The sequence below is a fragment of the Crocodylus siamensis genome, chromosome 9, assembly GCF_052110815.1.
Source record: "Crocodylus siamensis isolate JL-2025a chromosome 9, ASM5211081v1, whole genome shotgun sequence".
Taxonomy (NCBI): domain Eukaryota; kingdom Metazoa; phylum Chordata; order Crocodylia; family Crocodylidae; genus Crocodylus; species Crocodylus siamensis.
Genome location: NC_143403.1, coordinates 13,677,282 through 13,696,418, shown reverse-complemented (window position 1 = coordinate 13,696,418; position 19,137 = coordinate 13,677,282). Strand labels below are relative to the sequence as shown.

General features: G+C 44.6%; 1 long non-coding RNA gene across 1 annotated transcript in view; it reads left to right on the top strand.

The window, feature by feature from the left end:
- LOC149857119 (uncharacterized) overlaps positions 1 to 18,892 on the top strand; it is a 155,784-nt gene extending 136,892 nt beyond the window's left edge. Inside the window, exons 2-4 of the long non-coding RNA XR_016444294.1 lie at positions 548 to 766; positions 5,497 to 5,645; positions 18,583 to 18,892. This is a non-coding gene — a long non-coding RNA (uncharacterized LOC149857119). The remainder of the gene's footprint in view (positions 1 to 547; positions 767 to 5,496; positions 5,646 to 18,582) is intronic.
- The last annotated feature ends 245 nt before the right edge of the window (positions 18,893 to 19,137 follow it).

Below are 19,137 nucleotides of genomic sequence, written 5' to 3'. Positions count from 1 at the left end.
TTGTCTTAATAAATTCCAAGTAATTCTACAGGATGCCTGCTTGCAGTTTACTTCCAAATGGACAAAAGAGGCCATTGCACTTTTTAAAATCAGGAGTGGTAGCCATATGATTGCAGGCTCTCAAACACCACCAAAAAGACACTAAGAAAAGTAAAAATAAAAAACTTTACAGGTGAATATTTGGTTTTCTTTTTCAAGGCTCTTTTCACAACCGAACAGGTTAAACACATTTTCATACTTATGAATACTGAAGCTCACTTTGATGCTTACAGGTACTAAAGAGCCTGAAGACTTGGTAATCCATGAAGTCCAACCTTGATAAGTTTCCACAAAGTATCATACTAGATTTAACTGTTATTATTCAGTGATTATCCTCATGTAAAATAAATTTAAGAAAGCTTTATGCCTGAACAAATGCGTGACTGTCATGCTATTTCTAAATTGTCGTGCCATGGGTGGTTCTAATTTTGAACTCTAATGCACACATAATTATCTCTGCAAACCTAACTTAACAACATTATTGCTTCTAATTCTCTTCTACCACAAGTGAGCACAGGGCTTCAGAGACAATCGGATCAGATGACCCTGCCTTGAGAAGCTTAAAATCAGACAACCTAATCTGGTATCCTCCATCACACTGAGCTGAAATTACCTCTATGGAACATGGAACTTTATCCAAAGTGTGTAAGCACAGTGGAGCCAAGTTTTGCATTAAGGCTAAACATACAAAGGATGTGGATAAACAAGGGAAAGTTACAGCAAGAAGGTAATGTGTTGGCTTTCTTGATCCTCAAGTTGACCTTATTTCTTTATATCCTCATGCTCTCCCCTTTCACCCCATCTGTCTATCAGGCATTCCCACATATATGTGCGGTTTTAGAAAAGGGCATTTAGAACTCATAGAGAAGAGTCTTTTGACTGGAGATTTAAAGAAAAGAAAGGCGGAAGCTGGTGAAAAATGGACAAGAACAGTAAGGGATTTGCATTCATAAGGAGAGGCCTCAGTCTAAGTGTAGGAAAATAAGCATATAATCCTGGACAAAAAAGGAGAAAATTAGGATTGAAAAGTAATGAAGACACAAACGTAGGATGGGAGTAGCAGTGCTGTTAAACGTTACCTTTAAACTTTTCTAAATCTATGCAATCTTAGGCAGTCTTAAAGTTAGAACAGTTTGGCCAGGGACAGACATTACACATAAACCACTTTAAGTGATCAGAAATTGGTTTAAATCAGTAATAAAACAGATGTTCATTGCACATAAACCACTTTGAAAATGGCTGAAACTGTTTTGAGATTAACCTGGTTGAATGTAGCATCAGACTTAACTTGAACATTATTGACTCCAAGATGAACATGGGCCGACAATGTGAGGTCACGGTTGGCAGGGCTAACCGGACCTTGTCGTGCATCCACAGGTGCATCTCAAGTAGAGCCAGGGAGGTGATCCTCCCCCTCTATGCGACACTGGTCAGGCCGCAGCTGGAGGACTGCGTCCAGTTCTGTGCGCCCCATTTCAGAAGGGACGTGGACAACATTGAAAGGGTCCAGCGGAGGGCCACCCGCATGATCCAGGGACTACAGGGCAGACCCTACCTTGAAAGACTGTGGGACCTAAACCTGTTCAGCCTTCACAAGAGAAGGCTGAGGGGGGACCTGGTGACTGTCTATAAACTCACTAGGGGGGACCAGAAGGGTTTAGAGGAGACACTGTTTCCCCTGCACCCCCTGGCATGACAAGGAACAATGGACACAAATTATTGGAGAGTAGGTTTAGATTAGACATCCACAAGAGCTACTTCACAGTTAGGGTGGCTAGGAGCTGGAGCTAACTTCCAAGGGAAGTGATGCTGGCTCCCACCCTGGGGATCTTTAAGAAGAGGCTTGATGCCCATCTGGCTGGACTCATTTGAGTCCAGTTTTTTTCTCCCGCCCAGGCAGGGGGTCGGACTTGAAGATCTACAAGGTCCCTTCCAACCCGACTTCTATGATTCTATGATTTGGGTCGAACCAGTTTATGCAATGTCTGTCCCAGACCTTTTGCTGGTTTAAGTTAAACCAGCCTCTCCCCAGCATCCTAGCATGGTCTCTGGGCTGGGAAGGGCTCTCTACTCCACAGCAGAGCTGGCCCCTCCTCTCTGCTTCCTGGCTGGAGTTCGGCAAACACTGCAGGCATCTGTCTGGCTTCCCCCTGCTCCCTCCTCCCCTCACCACTCCCTGCTAAGCAGGGATTATTCCCTGGTCCCCTCTGCCTTACACAGGCACCTCTCAGTATTAGCTAGCAGACCACATGCTCCTTACAGTGCCTGATCCAGCCTAGCCAGGTTAGACTAACCTGCAAAGATTGAATACATTCGGGCTCAGGATTTTTGAATGCCTGTCCCTAGCCTTTTAGAGCTGTTGCAGGTTAAGGCTTAATGTTGTCTCAGACCTGGACAATTGACTTGCCAACTAGATGGCCTGGCAAGCTGAGGCATGGTCAGGAGCCACAATGCTACCCCCTTTCTGGGAGTGGAGCCCTGGGGATTAACTGTGGTGGGACCCTGGCGTCCAAGAAAGCATGTCTCCCCAGGCTTCATGCTCTCAAACACTCAGAGCTTTTCCCCCTCCCCCCTGGGAATGTGGGAGGCTGTGGAGGGAAGTCACATGCCCCACCTCTCCCCGCTGCCTGGATGTGGGGCTGCATGCCTGGCCCCTAGGCCAGAGGCCTAGATTGGGTCTCCTGGGAAGTGTCTGCATGAGTCGCTTACTGTGCAATAGCCTAAAAACAGCACATAGTAGCATCTTGGTCCGAAACCTTGCTAAGATTCTGCACAGTGTTATTAAGCTACTGCATAGCAAACATCACAAATAACTGTGCCAGCGCTACTTCACAGTAAATATAGCTCCTGCACATTCAGTTAGTACTTCATCAGGGAAGTACTAAACTAAATATGCAGTAACTATGGTGCATTAATGAACATATAGACATACCTCTGAAATCCCTGAAGCTGGAAATCTGCTGCTGTGTGGGCTGGGGTCATCTCCTCTTGGTGTGGAGTATTAGCTTAGGTCCAGTACCACCTTTGCACAATAGAACTTGAGAGGATGGAAATTTTGTCAGCAGATGATGACTATTGATCATTTGATAACTTTTATGAGTATTGAATTCATCTCTAAAATACATATGTTTAGACACAAACACACACACACACACACACACACACACACACACACACTCATTCTGCTAAGCATTCCACAATAACATGGTAAAGAACAGCAAATACCCCAATTGCCCTTAGCATGTGTTGAGGATGCTGATCATTTCCATACAATCTGAGTTTTTTTATACCTACCAGGACAATATTTAAGATCACGATGATTTTGGAGCTCAGCATTTTTTAGTCCAAATGTTATGGAAAACCTTCTGGAAAGTTTGCACAACTTTTAGCAACCAACCATTATCCCTGCACCCACCTCTAAAATAAAAAACAAAAAAAAGATACCCTTTGTATTTGGGTTTCAATTTACAACAATAATTCAGTGACAAAAGCTGTAGTTATGGTACTTTCCAATGGAAAACATGCAGCAGTGAATAAGCACATAGAATTTGGGCGAGGGCTAGATTTAATGGGTGCATCCACACATGCAAGTATGTGCACTTGCAGCAGCTCAAACAGAAGTGGTGCAAATTTGAGCCGGGCTTTTTGCCTCAGTGCATGTGCCTGGATATGCACTTTGGTGTGGTGCAAGTCATGCCACGTGGGACAAAATAACTCTGCTTGGCTCTTCCTGGATCCAGGGGGAGCTAGAGCCTGGGTCCAGCACCTGTGGGTGGCTATGGAGGGATGTCGGAGGGCTGTGGGTGTGTGTGGATAGGTGTGGCTGAATCGTAGAGGGACCAAAGGGGAGGCTGCTCAGAAAGGGTGGGTTCTCTGCCCCCCCACAGGGTGCAGCCCCTTAGCACAACTCACAGACTGCCCCCCACAGGGGCTACAGCCTTCCCAACAGGGGCCACATGCCCCCTGCATGTCCCACATGCCTTCTACCCAGCCCCACCCTCTGCTTCCTCCCCCAGCCCCCTGGATCACTGCCTCACTCAACCCCACCCCCCCACTTGCTCCCCCAGCCCCCCAGTTCACTGCTCCTCCTGGCCCTATCTTCTGCTGTCTCCCCCAGCCTCTCTGATGGCTGCCCCATCTGGCCCCAGTGTCCCAGCACTTAAAAAACAAAAAAGCCCTGCATTTACCAGCTGTAGCAGTGGCCATCATGGCCTCTAGGGCCTCATGGCAGAGCACTCCCCAGGGAATTGGCCCTGGCTGCCTGGCACCCATGCTGCCACTGCTGCATCACACAGCTGCAACATGGCTCAGCAGGGCACCGTGCTGCATGCTCTATGACAGCTTGGGGCTGGCCCGAGCAGCTCCAGCCATCACCCAGAGCCTGGAGCCGCTCAGCCTGAGTGGCCCTGAGCTGTCAGACAGTGCGGGGTGCCACATGGCACCCTGCTGAGCTGCACTGCACTTGCATGATGCAGCAGTAGCAGTTCAGGTGCCAGGCAGCTGGGGCCATTCCCTGTTGCCCTTCATGGTGCACGGGGGCTCTGCCATGAGGCCTGAGAGGCCCCAACAGCTGCTGCTACAGCTGGTGGGTGCAGGGATTTTATTTATTTTCTTAAGTGCCAGGAGGCTAGGACTGGGTGACACAGCCACCGGGGAGGCTGGGGGAGTACGTAGGGGCTGGGGCTGGGCAGGGCAGCAATCTGGGGAGCTAGGGGGCAGGCAGGGGCTGCAGCCGGCAGGGGTCCCCCGTGGTCAGCCCCCCCCCTCCTCCAGCCTCCCCCACCTCCTACTTACCGGCACAGAGCCTGGGTCCAGCTCCCTGCAGCTGGCATGCTGCCTGCCCTGCACAGTCAGGCAGCATGCTTCAGCACCGGGGTGAGAGCCAGCTATAGAGACATGGTGGCTGATTGCCAGAGCGGCTGGGTGGAGGACCCAAGTCTCTGTTGCCTCAGGACATAGCTGTGGACCATGCCCTGCCCTGCTTTTTTCTCTCAGGCTTTTTTTTTACCCCTGGATATCCAAGGGTCTATTTTTACCCCTGTGCTGCATATTTGCAGCACAGGTAATGTTCTTTTGTTCCTGCATGTGCCTCTTGCAGCATCTCAAAGGGTTTGAGATGCTGCAAGAGGCATGTGCAGACTCATCTGGAAGCACACAATGAGGGCAACCATAGAATTTTCTCATTTAAGCTTCAAATAGGTTATTTCTTATTGTTTTTTTTTTCCATTGTGGTCTAGACTTCAGGTAAAATCCTGTGGTGCCACTCATGCTTGTCTAGCACTCATCCTGCTGTGATATTTTTCATTAGTATTAATAGTTATATGTCAGATAGCTCTACAGTTACTTGGTCTCATTCACTAACTTGTCAAAGGTCTTGGTTCTGCACCAGAAACTTCCTTGAGATGCCCTTTTCTAATTTATTTTTTCTCAAGATTTTTATGATTTTTCCCCCCACAGGTATTTTTATCATTTGATTCGGCTCCAGCGTTTGTTTGCATTAGCTGCTATTGATTTGAGCTGTCACCTTTGCTGTTTTGATCACAAATATGTCTAGACATTGATGAGAGCCTCATCATGGGGAGAAAATTTCCCAAAGCCCAAATGAGGTAAGCAACTCAAGCCCATAAAAAGTCCCTAGAAATCCCATTTGATGATTGTCCCAATGTCTAAAATGATGGTCCTCATGATCAAGTTGTCAACCAAAGCAAAAGATCAAGAAATTCACAAAAAAGTGTAGTTGAAAAAGAGACCAATGAAGCTTACAGTAACTTGGATAGCTCCTCTGTCCTTGTTATACACTTCTCAGAGTTTTCAGATGAGTGTAATGTAGAATTTCTTGCTATCCCTCCCATTACCCATCTTGAATCACAATTTGCCATGCTGTAAGGAGGGTCAATTTTGTTTTGCAAGATGTGAGCCAAAACTTTGGAAAGAATAAAAGTTCATTAAGATGAAATACTAGAAGCACCGGAAGATTTCAAGAAGTCACTTTTTAGGTGGTTCTGAATCATGGGACCAAGTAGACACAATTGTGAAAGGTTATTCCTAAGTCGTATTCCTGCATTTTACTGTAAGGTGCCTTTATGCTAATGAAAACTATTACTTAAATAGCCATAATTTACTGAATGACACAATTAAAAAAACAGGTTTTTGCACATCAGGTACAGTTCAAAATAATTTCTCTGTGCGTCAATCTCAAAGGTTATTTATAGAGGCTCCCTGAAGAATACAGACAGCTGTTTAAACACGCTCTGGAATTCTTATCAGAAATCAGGTTCCTTTGCTCGTGCTAGTGGGATGAACTACTTGTGAGCATTGCTCCCAAAGGGCTTTATGGGGTTCCTGGGCTACGGTTGCAGGAGGTCCTGTCTGGGCCTGTGACGAGAATTTATGGCTTAGACTGTGAACAGATTTACACATGTGGGTAGCACTTGGAGCAGTGGGGTTAGTCATATGTAAAGTGTGTTGAATAAGGGTATGTGGGATCAGGCCTGTTTGTGCTAATTTTTAATCAGCAGAGGTGAGCGAATGGGAAGTTCCCAGAAGTAATTAAACAGTATTCTTTCCTTCCTTCCGCTTTGGATGCACCGGACCAGGCTCGCTTGGAGCTGCGTGGGGCGATCCCAAGCGTAAGACTCCCCGGCTTCCTATTTCTTTTCTTTTCCCACTCCCACCTGTCTAAAGGTCTCTAGCCTCTGTTTATCTCACTTTCTGATTCTTTTTTTTTTCATTTTTGTAGCCTTTTTTTCCCTTTTCTCTCCTCTTTGTCCCCTCCCCCCTGTACTTCCGGTTTCTTTGCCTTTACAGCCTTCTTTCTTACTGTCTCTTTTCCTTTCTTTCTCTCTTATCTGTTTGCTTGTTGTGGGGAGTTATCTTTTCCATTAGCTTGCCTTCCGAGGGGTGCTCTTAATTACCCCTTCTGCCCCCACCCCCTTTGTTTTCTTTTTTTCACTGTTTCTATCCCCTCCCCCCCATTTTTTTCCCTTCACCCCCTACCCCCTCCCATCTAGAGTTTTGTGGCTGTATTCCCAGACACTTATCTTTTTAGTTAGTATAAACTTTTTTTGTTTGTATGTTTTCCTTTTGCTTAGTTATAGCTGGAAATGAACCCTGTTCTAACAGGAATGGCTGCTCCTACATCCAGCAGCTGGCATGAGGATGCCTCCCAGAACCTCCCCATTACCCACGGTTTGAGGGTTTACACCCCTCCCTACATTGGGGTTGAGGTCTGCGTAGATGCCCTTGCTAGTCTCCTGGGGCAGCGTAACATACGTTACACAGGTTGTGTCAACACGGTCCCAATGATTTATTTGAGTGATTCCACCCTAGTTAACAGAGTGTGTGCAGGGGGCCTGGACACCGCGGGCATGCATTATTTTGTCATGCCACTAGACACCCCAGCAGTGAGGGTGGTGATTTTTAATGTGCCTCCACTCGTGACCGATTCGGAGCTGACCAAGGAACTTGAGCCCAATGGGGTTCTTAGAAGTTCCTTTCACCAATTGACCATAAGGAGTAAAAACCCCAAACTGAGGCATGTCCTGTCTTTTCGAAGGCAGGTTTTCATGCTTCTCAGGGAGGGCCCACGGTCTCTACCTCAGTCCTTGAGCCTCATGTGCAACAGGTGGAGGTTTGTGACCTATTTTTCTTTTGGGGAGACCATGTGTTTTCAGTGTGGTAGCTCTTCCCACCTAGCAGCTCAGTGCCCACGGGGGAGATCGGCCAGAACTTCGGTGACTACAGCGGCGCCAATGGATGGCAAATCCACTTCTGGGATGCAGGCCCCACACACACACACAGTGAGGCTGGGAGCTTTTCCCGACCTCCTTCTACCCCTGTTCCACCTGAGTGGGCTGTAGTCTCTGGCATGAGAATGCCATCCAGCAGAGGCCCCAACCTTCCCCCCACACTCACTCCACCTACAGTGCCCACCCCCACCAGTACAGAGATGCCACCAGGTGGAGAGGCTGATGCTTCCACTTCCCCACTCTCTGCCCTGACCACCCTGATTTGAGGTGGCTGGGGTGGTCAGCAATTGTGGCACCAAGGCCCCGTCAGATGATGGGGCTCAGGCCTCCTGCCAGTTGCCCTCCACCACGGCTTTGTCTGAGGTGGCTGGCCCTGGGGAGGCAGGCCAGAAGCAGTCTGGCCCAACCTCTATGAAGGGTGGGCCATCTGCCACACAGAAGAAGAAAAACAACAAAGAGAAGAAAGTGAAAGGGACCACTCGGGACTCCCCACCCCCACTGAGACCTTCCTCAGCTGGTGCGGGGGCAGAGCCTATGCTGGAAAGCCTGACCCTGCTCCGGCTGTCATGTCAATGACCTTGTTGACCGAGGATGAGGACAGCTTGGAGGTGGGGAAGGGGGTGCCTTGTGGCACTGGTGCACTGTACTCGATCTGCCAGAAGACCTACTCGAGAGAGTCCAGAGCCTTCTGGTCGATTTTTTTCTGGGATGGGTGCCACTGGCTCCCACGAGCTGTCCTTTACCTACCTGCAGCCGAGGGGGGCCAGAGTTTGTTTCACCTTGCGAGCAAGGTGGTCACCTTCCACCTGCAGGCCCTTCAACGACTCCTGTACAGCGAGGAGCGCCTACCTTGGCAACAACTGGCATACCGGTTTCTGCAGAGGGTGGGGGCCCTCACCTTTGACCAGGAGCAGTTCCTGTTGGTCCTTATGCTTTTGAACTGGACAGTGCTTCCGGCTTTTTACCGTGGCATGGTATGAGCCTGGCAAACCACTTTCCACCTCCAGTTGCAGGCCCATCACCTGCAGTTCCCGCAGTTGCTGAGGAAACCCCTGGTGCACAACCCAGCTCTGAGGCGCCCCATGCCAGGCTGATTTTTTGCTTTCTTTTTGTGTGGGAAGTTAAAGGTTTTGTTACGTGTATGATTGGATGGAGCAGGGTACAAATTGTTTATTTATAGTTATGACCATGTGGCCGGCACTCCGACATAAGTAGCATGTAAGACACGACGTGGCATGTAGTGAGGGTGTCTCAGAGCTGTTGAATGCAATGACATGGTGTTCTTGGTTTGATAGTAATTTGTTTGGGTTTTTTTGCTTTGTAAGCAGCCACCCTTTTTGTATCCCTGAACCCCTGAATAAAGTAGTTCAAAAGTCAAAAAAAGTCCTTCCTTCCTTGTGACGGGGCAGGCTCAGTGTCGGACTGTGACTCCCAGCTCATGCCATGCTCTGAGCCCTCACCAGGCTGCTTTTTGCTTTTTTCTTTGTGTGAGAAGTTGAAGGTATTGTCACACGTATGATTGGATAGAGCAGGGTAGGAATCATTTGTTTATAGAGGGCTTTGGTCTGCACAACCATGTGCCTGGTGTCCCAACTGCATAACGGCATGCTAGGCACGACGTGTGATACAGAGAAGGTGTCTGTCACAGTGTGATGTTATGAATGTAATGACAGGGTACTCTTGGCTTGATGGTAATTTGTTTGTCTTTGCTTTGTATATTGGACCTGGACCCCAAAAAGGCTAACTTTTTATACCCTGAACCCCAGAATAAAGTAGTTAAAAAGTCAAAGCCTTTCCTTCCTTCCTTCCTTTTTAAAGGATCCTTTGTCTGCATGGAAATCACTAGAACAGGTTTTAATTTCTTCATTACCACCTCAGTTTTCCCCTTAATTATTTCTGCTGCCCCTTTCAAAGTGTCAGCCTCTTTGCTACCACAGTACTTTTCCTTCAGGTCTCCCGTCTGTTTTCCCATCTCTTGCTTAGGCCAAACTCAGCCCCAGTATGGACATCTCTATAATTTGTATGGGAGGAATCTTAATAAAATAGACCTGCAGTAATAGTTGTGTTGTTTCTCCTTTCCTCTACCTCTATTTACTCTCTTGGTGGCATACAGCAGGGCCTACATAGTATTTGCCAGTCACTTAAAAGTAAGTGAACTGGGCTTCTGCAGGAAATGAAAAGAAGACCATTCTATTACACTGAGAACTTTATTTTCTGATTGTTGCTGCTGCCCCCTTCATGTATCTCCCTGTGGTCTCTTTCATGCCTCGTACAGATGAGACTGGAAATATTATTACTCTCAAATTGTAAATATGGTCCCCTGCTGCCTTCTGAAAAAAAAGAGTATTTCACTTGGCAGCATTTTTATACCACTGTGCATTGCCTGGAAACCATATTAGTAAGTGTGTAATTAATTCTTCTGCGTGACCTGTTTCCTTTTCAGCGCTATTCTGTAAAGGGCTTAATCCTGCTGATACTGAGACCCATACTTTTTCACTGCAGTCAATAGAAATGAAAGTTGCTGCTCAGTACCTTTCAGAATTGAACCCAAAGTCAAGTAATTCAACTCTGGGGTGAAATAATCTATCTGTGAATATCAGTTGACTCCTCTGTCTTCCTCTCTCTTTTATACTTTGGACCATTGCTCCTTGTATGGTAGCCCCCTGCATAAAAGTGATAATAAAAGTGAAGCCTCTTCATGGAGTTTGTAGCGCCTCTTGGCTTTCACATTGAAAACTCTGCTTAGGATAGGATTTTATTTGTAAATTTTATTTAGATTGTATTAATTTTTTTCCTTTACAATTGTAATTTTAATTACAAACTCTCCCTGTGCCTAAAGAAGGGTGTTTGTACCCGAAAGCTTGCAAAGAACAATTTTTGCAACTATTTAGTTGGTCTAATAATAAAAGATACCACATTTATCCAAAGAACCTTGCCTGTCTAATTTATATAATACCTTCTTGTATGACATTCCATAAATTTCATCCCTGTTTGATCAAAAAAGCCAAGCTATAAACCCCCTTTATAATGGAAATGTCGATAGACCCTTAGCTAAACATTGTTACCAATCTCTGCTGTAAAATTATATTCATGATTCATTTAAACCTATGCAATTACGTGGTTTAAATTCATTGTTGGCCCTACACTCAAGGTCATCCCAGTGGGAGCCAGAAACAAACCCTCTAAGAAGAAAATGTGTCAAAGATCATTTTGGTATGTGCCAGATAACCGGTCGTGTTGTAAATGACAACTAGCTTATATCCAAAACACACAGACCAAAGACGAGGCAAGTGTGTGCTGGGAGCTCAGGGGAATTCAATGTCACCATCTAGGACACGATCAAGGAACTTCCTGCACTTCATACGTCTGAAGTAACTAGATCCATGCTGTTTTAATGCTTTCCCTTTGTGAGCAAGTCGGATTTCAAATACGTACGAGAGGAATCTGGTGCATGAGTCCCTATCTAGTCCCTGTGCACTGGAATCCTAATACATTTGGAGAGGGAGCATTTGCCTTTGGCCACCACATATATTCATTTAAATGATGCAAGCCGTGGTATATCGTTATAAATTCTTGGTGATGAGAACCATTGCTATACAGTACCCGGCACTATGGTAAAACAAACAGTAATAAGAGGACCGTATTGTTATACAGAGTCCCATTCGTGCTGAAAGCCTTCCTCTACAATTTACTTGGGATAATGTCAACAGAAAAGACCAGTACCAAGCTCTGACCGAAGTCAACTTGGCCTGTGGTAGATGAGAGGCTTCTTACTTCCTTAGATTCCTACTGATTCTTCGGCATCCCTCCATTTATTCTGCTGCGGAGCAAGGCCTGCTCTTCTTCCACAATGATTAATGAAACAGTGCCATCGGTGTTTTCCCCGGTTGTCCCAAGCCCAAACTCCCTTCCATGCCTTCTGCTGCCAAAGGGAACATTTGGGGACCTAGAAACACCAAACAAACACCAGAAGATAGAAACTATTTTTTGGGATGGGAACGGAAAATAATCTAATCTGGAAATGTAAAATACATAAAGTAACTCCGGGTGATATAACAGCACAGCAATCGTAAAATTGTTCTTCCTAAAGAATAATGCTGCTAATTTAAAGACTCCCACAGTTTACATTGAAGTGAGTCCCTTCATTGCTCTTATGCAAACCACGAGGCATAGAGATGGATGGTTTTCAATAGTTTTCTTAGAAAACAAAAAATGTAGTCCTGGGTCCTACAGTATAATTACTGGCTCATCAGTGTTAAAGCAAAGCAAGGGTAGTGCTCAAGTTGGGTTTTTTGGGGGATTGCCCATCTAGATTAAGTGCGATCTTAAAAGAGGTCATTGACAGTGAGGAAACAACCCTCAGGTCACTGGTACCAGAATCTCAGCAGAACTGCAATTGCAATGTGTTGTAGAATAAGGATATATAGTAAAATACAAATTGCTTCCTTAGAAGTCTTAAACATGCTTTGAAGCGACACTTAAACCCAAGCATCCTGGTGTCAGTTGTCTGTTGGTTAGACCACCTTTAGGCATTTGGTTATAGAGCCAGACTCTGTCTACATCAAAGGGCAGGAACTGAAGCATGTGATAAAAAAGATGAATTGAAGTCCCGGTCTGAATGAACACAAATGGTTAATTGTTGGTGTCTCCACATTGACGTCTGCTGCATTTGTTTATGTATAGAGATAACTTCTGGGGCTTTTTGCCCTGAATTCAGATCCTCCTGGTTTAGCTGTTTTTCTTTTCACTCCTTTTAAGTTTTTTTTTCTTATCTACCCATTTACCTGAGTCAGTATCAGGTTATTTTCCCAGAGAATAATGACACACTCTGAGATGCCAGCACATTCGTCCCCTACAGTTCTTCCATGCTTCTCAGCCAGTTGTCATCTTAGCCAGCTTGCTAAGTGTCTCCCCCAGATCAGACTGTTTCTCTTAAAAGAGATGTTTCTCTGACACCTTGTTTTTTTAGCTGTAATGCACTATCATACAGAAAACAGGAGTAAATTCCTGACCCCACTGAAGTAAAGGTCAAAGCTCCTGACTTCATTGGGGCTGAGTTTGCAGCTTATAATTTTACCAAGTTGTACAACTGCATGGCAATTCTTGGCAAATGTTGGCTTTGGGTAGCTGGGGAGTTTGTGTGCAGTAGCAACCAAAATAACATTGCCCATTTTTAACTGCTTTACAAATTCTGCACATGGTGAGTTAAATGCCACCAGTCCCTTTTTAAAGGTAAAAGTGAGGGTTAGGGATATCTATGCATATACAGGTTAAATGGTTTGCTAAGCCCACCAAGTAAATCACCGAGAAAATCCAGGGAGGGTTGGAACATTGGACTCCCTGTGTCAGATTTTTTTGTTCGTTCCGGTAGGCTACAGTGCCACATAGCTGCCTACCTTGCTAGAGAAGACTATTAAGCCGGCTTCTAATATCTCCCAAAGCATTTGGAGCAAAAAAAAGATCCAACTGTTTAAACAAATGCCTGCAGCTCCTTTTGCTCTGCATCCGAGTTCTAACAAAGACCCAATGGCTCCAGTGACAACCCAGAATGACAGGGTATTGTGCTGAGCACAATGCCGCATGCAGGCAGGCGGACTCGTTGCGCCAGTATCCGGATATTTTAAGGCCTTTAATCAAGACATTTTGCCAGATTGAAACCAGGTATTGAAATATAGTGAGCAATAGATGTCGATTGATACATTGTGGATTCTCTTCCCCTTGATGAAAGCCGAATATTTTAAAGAGGAAAAACAGAGCATTAATAGTACAAATAGAAAAATATGCTGGCATGATGATTCTTGGGGAAAAAAAGAAATAAAGATAAAAGCTACAGGAAAGAGTAGGTGACAATAATTAGTTTGTTGTTTTAAATTAGGAGGTCTCTTGGGCCAGATGTTACTTGTCAGGGAGTGATGCCCCCTCCTGAGAAATGTAATGAAACTGAGATAGCCAGGGGCCTTTGGAAAAAAAAAAAAAAGCTCTCTGTGTTTGGAGATGTCATTTTATTACAATGCTCTTGCCTTTTGCCTGAAGCATCTTGCGACTAGGGATGGAAGGAGAAAGGGAGAGAAAGGGAGTATGCATGAGTTGATAGAAGGGCTGTAGCCAGCATTTGTATTCAATCATAGTCTGGTCAGCAGAGCATACATGCTTCTAATTAGCATAAGGAGGAAGGCAAGAAACCTGTCTCCGCCACCAGAGACAGAGCAGCCAGGCAGAATCTCAGGGCTGTCCGGAAGAGCTGCCACAAATGTCTGGAGCTCATTGCAATGCAGGTGACAGAATTTAGAGAAAGATATCTGCAGAATTATCCTTATTTTCTCTGCCACTCACTGTCTGCTCTCATTAAGCAAACAGAGAATCCGAAGGGCCTTTCTGTGTTTTTGGAGCACTGAATGCAAAAGTTACAGCCCTACAAATTGCTCTCGGTGGGCCGGCTGCTACCAACCTTACTCACACTGGCTGCGTCTACACAAGATGCTGACTGCGCAGCTGTTACTGTGTGTATACAAGTACTACATGAGTCACTGTGCAGTGGCATCCCCAAAAGGCTTTTTGGTAATGCTGATTGCACATTAGCTTGTTGGTCCTGCACAGTATATCATTAGTATATCACGTCCTGCTTTGTGCCATGTGGTGCTACTGCGCAGTAGTAACAAGCTACTGTGCAATCAGTGTCTCATGTAGACGCAACCACAGAGTAGAACTGGACTCCCTGCAAAGTCCAATGGCAATAAAGGGATCTGCTCACAAGCCAAAGTACTACATGAAGGGAGTAAAGGCTGTGAATAAGCTTAGTGAAGTCTAGGTGTGGATGGATCAGACTGATGCACGTATGCATACTGAATAGTGCCATATGTCATCAATGTCCTGTTGGAGTCAACTGGTTTACTGGTGCAGTGGGCGCATCTACACATGCAATTAATGTGCCCGAATAAACTCTGATGCAGTTCTTGCTGGAGTTTATTGCTTCCGGGCAAAGTGTTTTCATGTGCACCTGGGGCTGCAGCACGTTGAGCTGGGGTAGCATAGCCCCACCTGGCAGGAGCCCAGGGGGTCAGCCTGCCAGCCTCTAGTTGCTCTGGCCCAGCTCAGCATGCTATGGATGGGCTGGCTGGGGCATGAGCTTCCCGTACTGAAACACCCTCATGACCCAGCCAGCCACATCAGTGTCTTACAGCGGAGTAAATAACTTCCCTAGGATGGTACTTGTGTCTGGCAGTACTATTCTATGGCAGAGTTAATTAGATTACACCATCCTAATAGCACTGGATGTGTAGATGCTGATGTTTTACTGAGAAGCTAGGGAGTTCCACAGTAAATGTCTTATATAGATATGCCCAGTGTAAGTAAGATCATCACAATCTGGCTCTACCTATTTTTAAGTATCAAACAAACAAACAAAAAGCAAAGAAACAACCAAAAAGCCTCCCCAGATAAACACAATAGCATATGTGCATATTATATACACTTTTAGGATTGAAGTTTGAATCTGCTTCAAGCAACTGATTAAAAACAATGGTACAACAATTGCTTCGAAGGTGGAGATTAGTTCATACTTTTGCTCCTGCTCTGCATAAAGGCATAACCAAATACCCTTGATAAAACTATTTCATTTGTGACCAATCAAAGCTTTAATTTGTGTCACTGACCATATTTATACCCTTTACAATTCCCATTTATTGATATTTCTGCATTATTCTTCCTCAATACAGTCAGGAGACATATTAACCCGATGTCATATAAGGAATAATGCATTTTCTGACACTTGCACATAGTTATACTTGCCCATTAGTGTGTTTTTATGCATGAGCTACAAAAGTAAGGGAACATGATGAATATAAATAGAAATATAGATATTTTAGAAAGTTCTGTCATTCATATGATATTAAAGTCTTTAAGTATTTCACTGCCAATTGACTATGAAACTGCACTAGTACATTAGTTACTTCAATGTCATGAACAACTGAATTATTTTGTATTTAATCCTGTTGATAGAGTGATTGAGGGAAAAAAAAGATATTTTTTAGAAATGGATTGTTTGAGGGGCCCATCTGATGCATATTTTATTATTTGCTTGGGCAGATGTGCCGGCAGCATTATACATCTTAACAGCCTCTGCCTTTCTAAATAAAACACAGTTTACATTCATGAGTATTGAATTGTGTCAGGTGATATAGCTGCTTACTTTTAAATTGTCATTTGATTAAAAAACATACTTCTTTTTTTTATTGCCTGGTTAGAAATTCAGGGTGTTGCAATTATCGGTGGAATGGAAAACTATATTTAAAAACACAGTGCTTCAATTATCTTTATCATTCTACGGTTGCTCAGAAGTGTCTCAGAAACCCACCTGGCGACCACAAGTCATAGGATTCATTCATCGTTACAGAAGATGATTCCAGGTCTGAGGGGCCCCATCCTGGAATTTGCTGAGCATCCTCATCTCTCACTGATTACCTTCAGAGCAGAAGGTACCCGCTGCCTTAGAGAGCCACCCCCTATTCTGTAACTGTTACGAGACTGAGAGAGTGACAAATGCAGCCTGTTATATTAGACTTGAGCTGATTAATGAGGGGTCAGCATCTATATTGTAGACAAACTTCCTATTAGCCGGTCATTACTTTTTTATAATATATTACAAGACTGATAACCATTGAAGTCTTTCAGACCCACAGATAACTGAATAAATTAAGCCTGACTGTATTGTAAGTGGATTTCATGGGTTTCTCTACCAGTCAAGTATGGTGGTGTTCTGTGTTATATTAATTATCATTACATTTATTAAGGACAAATTTGGGGATGTGGAATTAAAGTCATGGGTAACGTTTTCAAAAACACAAAAGTAACTTACAGGCCTTGACAGTCGATAGAAATTTTTGAAACTTTAACTCAGCGGCCATGTCTAGTTGTGTATGAAATATATATGACATCCGTTCTGCAATGGCAAGTTCTGAAACCAAGAGTTGCCTATGTTGAGATGGATTAAATAGCACCGTGACATGCCATTTGCGGGACTTTTCTAGCCCTGCGCATTGTACGATTCTGAATGCTATGGTGCCCTTTGACTAAACTGCCAGCCCTCATTTTTAGGGATGAAGAAATTGGTGCTTTGGATCAGCTCAGACATCTCGATGAGGTTGAGCAACTAATTTAGATAAATAAAATGTGGTTTTGCTATTTTCTAATTTTCAAAAAAAATATATGATATGAAGCCTATCAGTTATTTTAAGATGGGAAAATATACAGCCAATTGTCAAACAATCAATCAATTAATTAATTGTTTCACTTGTGCTTTCCTTGACTTGTTGCTTTTCTGCTCTCTGTATATTTTACTTTATTTTATTTTATTGTACAGTAGTCCCTCATTTCATCCATTGTCCAGCTGACACCTGTAAACTATCCAGTATATATCTGAGAGAACTGCATATTCTACTTTTTTTCTGCAGTGTTTGTTTCCAGAAGAAAATCCTATCTTATTATTCTGCTGTAATTTGACCTCGTGCCCACACCACATCCGTCTTCCCTTAGCACTCTGTTTGCAGGCTGATGTCTGCCTTCTTTCTCATTCTGACTTCCCTCTTCCTCCTTGTATTTGCTTGCTCTGTAAATGTGTCAAAGCGGGAGATGGAAAGATGAGAAGTTCTTCTTCAAAAGTTAAACGTGTAGGCACACAAAGTATATGTTCTTTTTGCTTTTTCTTCCCATTCAGGTTTCTCTCTGCTCTCTGAAACTTTGAAATTCTTTTTAAAACAGCTTTGGATTTTTGTTTGAACTCCTCCCTCCTCCTCCTCTCTGTCTTGTTTCTTCCTGCCATTATTCTAGGCTTTTGTATACTTATTTTTGTGCTATGTGCTCCAAAGCCAATTTTTGCTGGGTGGGGTGGACTACTCCAGTCGCACAGAGAGCAGTGTCCTTTCCCAATTCTGAATGATTTCAGGCACACTCACCAGGGAGTCGCTTCTGATTTTAGATCTGCCCACTTGGTAAACTAAAAAGAAGAACAATATTTATTCTGATGGACTAACACCAGCCTTCAGTTAAATCCTTTGGTGTCCAAAGGGCTGCGTCCTCACTAGCATCCCAGTGATAGTAGTAGGATTTTTAGCAGTGCTTTAGTACTTAGCTCCTATTTGATTGCAGCGTGAATTAAGGTGGTTTTGGAAATCTGAGGGGTGGGGCTAATTTGCATTTTTAGTCACTTAAAAAACTTCTAAAAATCCAATGCTCGGTGAATCTCCTCTCGTGCCCAACTTTGTCCCTTCCTCCTTGCTTCCTCATTTCTCCCTGATAGATTGAACCAGCCCCAGATTACACCTTTTCCCATACTCTGCTCTTTCCCTGCTTACCTGCTCCAGGAGTGAGTGAGTAACTGGGCAAGGGCACGGGATATAACTTGCTCCTAGCTTAGGCAAGTAAGGCACCATGAGGCAAGGGGGAGGATGGGAACTCGGAGGTGTGGTGCCACTCGGGGACACTGCTGTGCATTACAGCATGCTGAACTGGCTCACAGGGACCTCCTAGCTCCCATTGACCCTGGAGATCATGGGGGTAATGGAGCTCATGGGATCACACTGTACTGGTTCTCATCCTTCCTCTCTGGCTAGTCCCAAGGCAGAGATACGTGAATGCACCTCAAGAGCTCCCAGTTTTGTAGTACTCTGAGGCTCAGGCATCGTCCATCACCCCCTTCTCCATTTCTGTCCACCACCTGTGGAAGAAAGAAGAGTTTTGTGGTATGTGGATGATTCCCCTTGTAATGCTCAACCACTAAACGTGTTTTCTTTCCTTGTAGATTTTCCTGGGAAGTGCCACACACAGACCTACCCGCAGTAATCCACACAGTCGTGATCTCCAGGTTCTGCTATTGCCGCGCATCTAACGCTGAATAAATAAAGAGGTATCTCCGGTATCTTGCAACACACCATCCAAACACCTCGTCTTAAAAATAATTATCAACTTGGGATTTCAGTTGAGAAATGGCTTTCCGTTCACAAGATCCAAATTTGAAGGCCTGAGGCCAATCTTCTATGCTCTTTCACAGGCTTTAAATTTGCACATTGCTCACACTACTCCTCTGTACCACTTCTTTATGCAAGGGCACAATAAAGGGAAGAAATGTTTGAGGCCCACTCATACTCTGTCTGCCCATCTAGAGCAGAGTGGGGCCTGCTCTGGATCACGATGTTTCAACACAACATATGCATCTTTGCTAGCTTTAAAGCATAATTTTGAAAAAAAAAAAGCAAAACTCTATTTCAAGGCAAACTCAGTGCCTTTGCAGCTTAGTCTTTGTGTTGCTTTGTCAGACAGATACAAGTTTTAGCTAGGATCCTGCTCTGTGATTAGG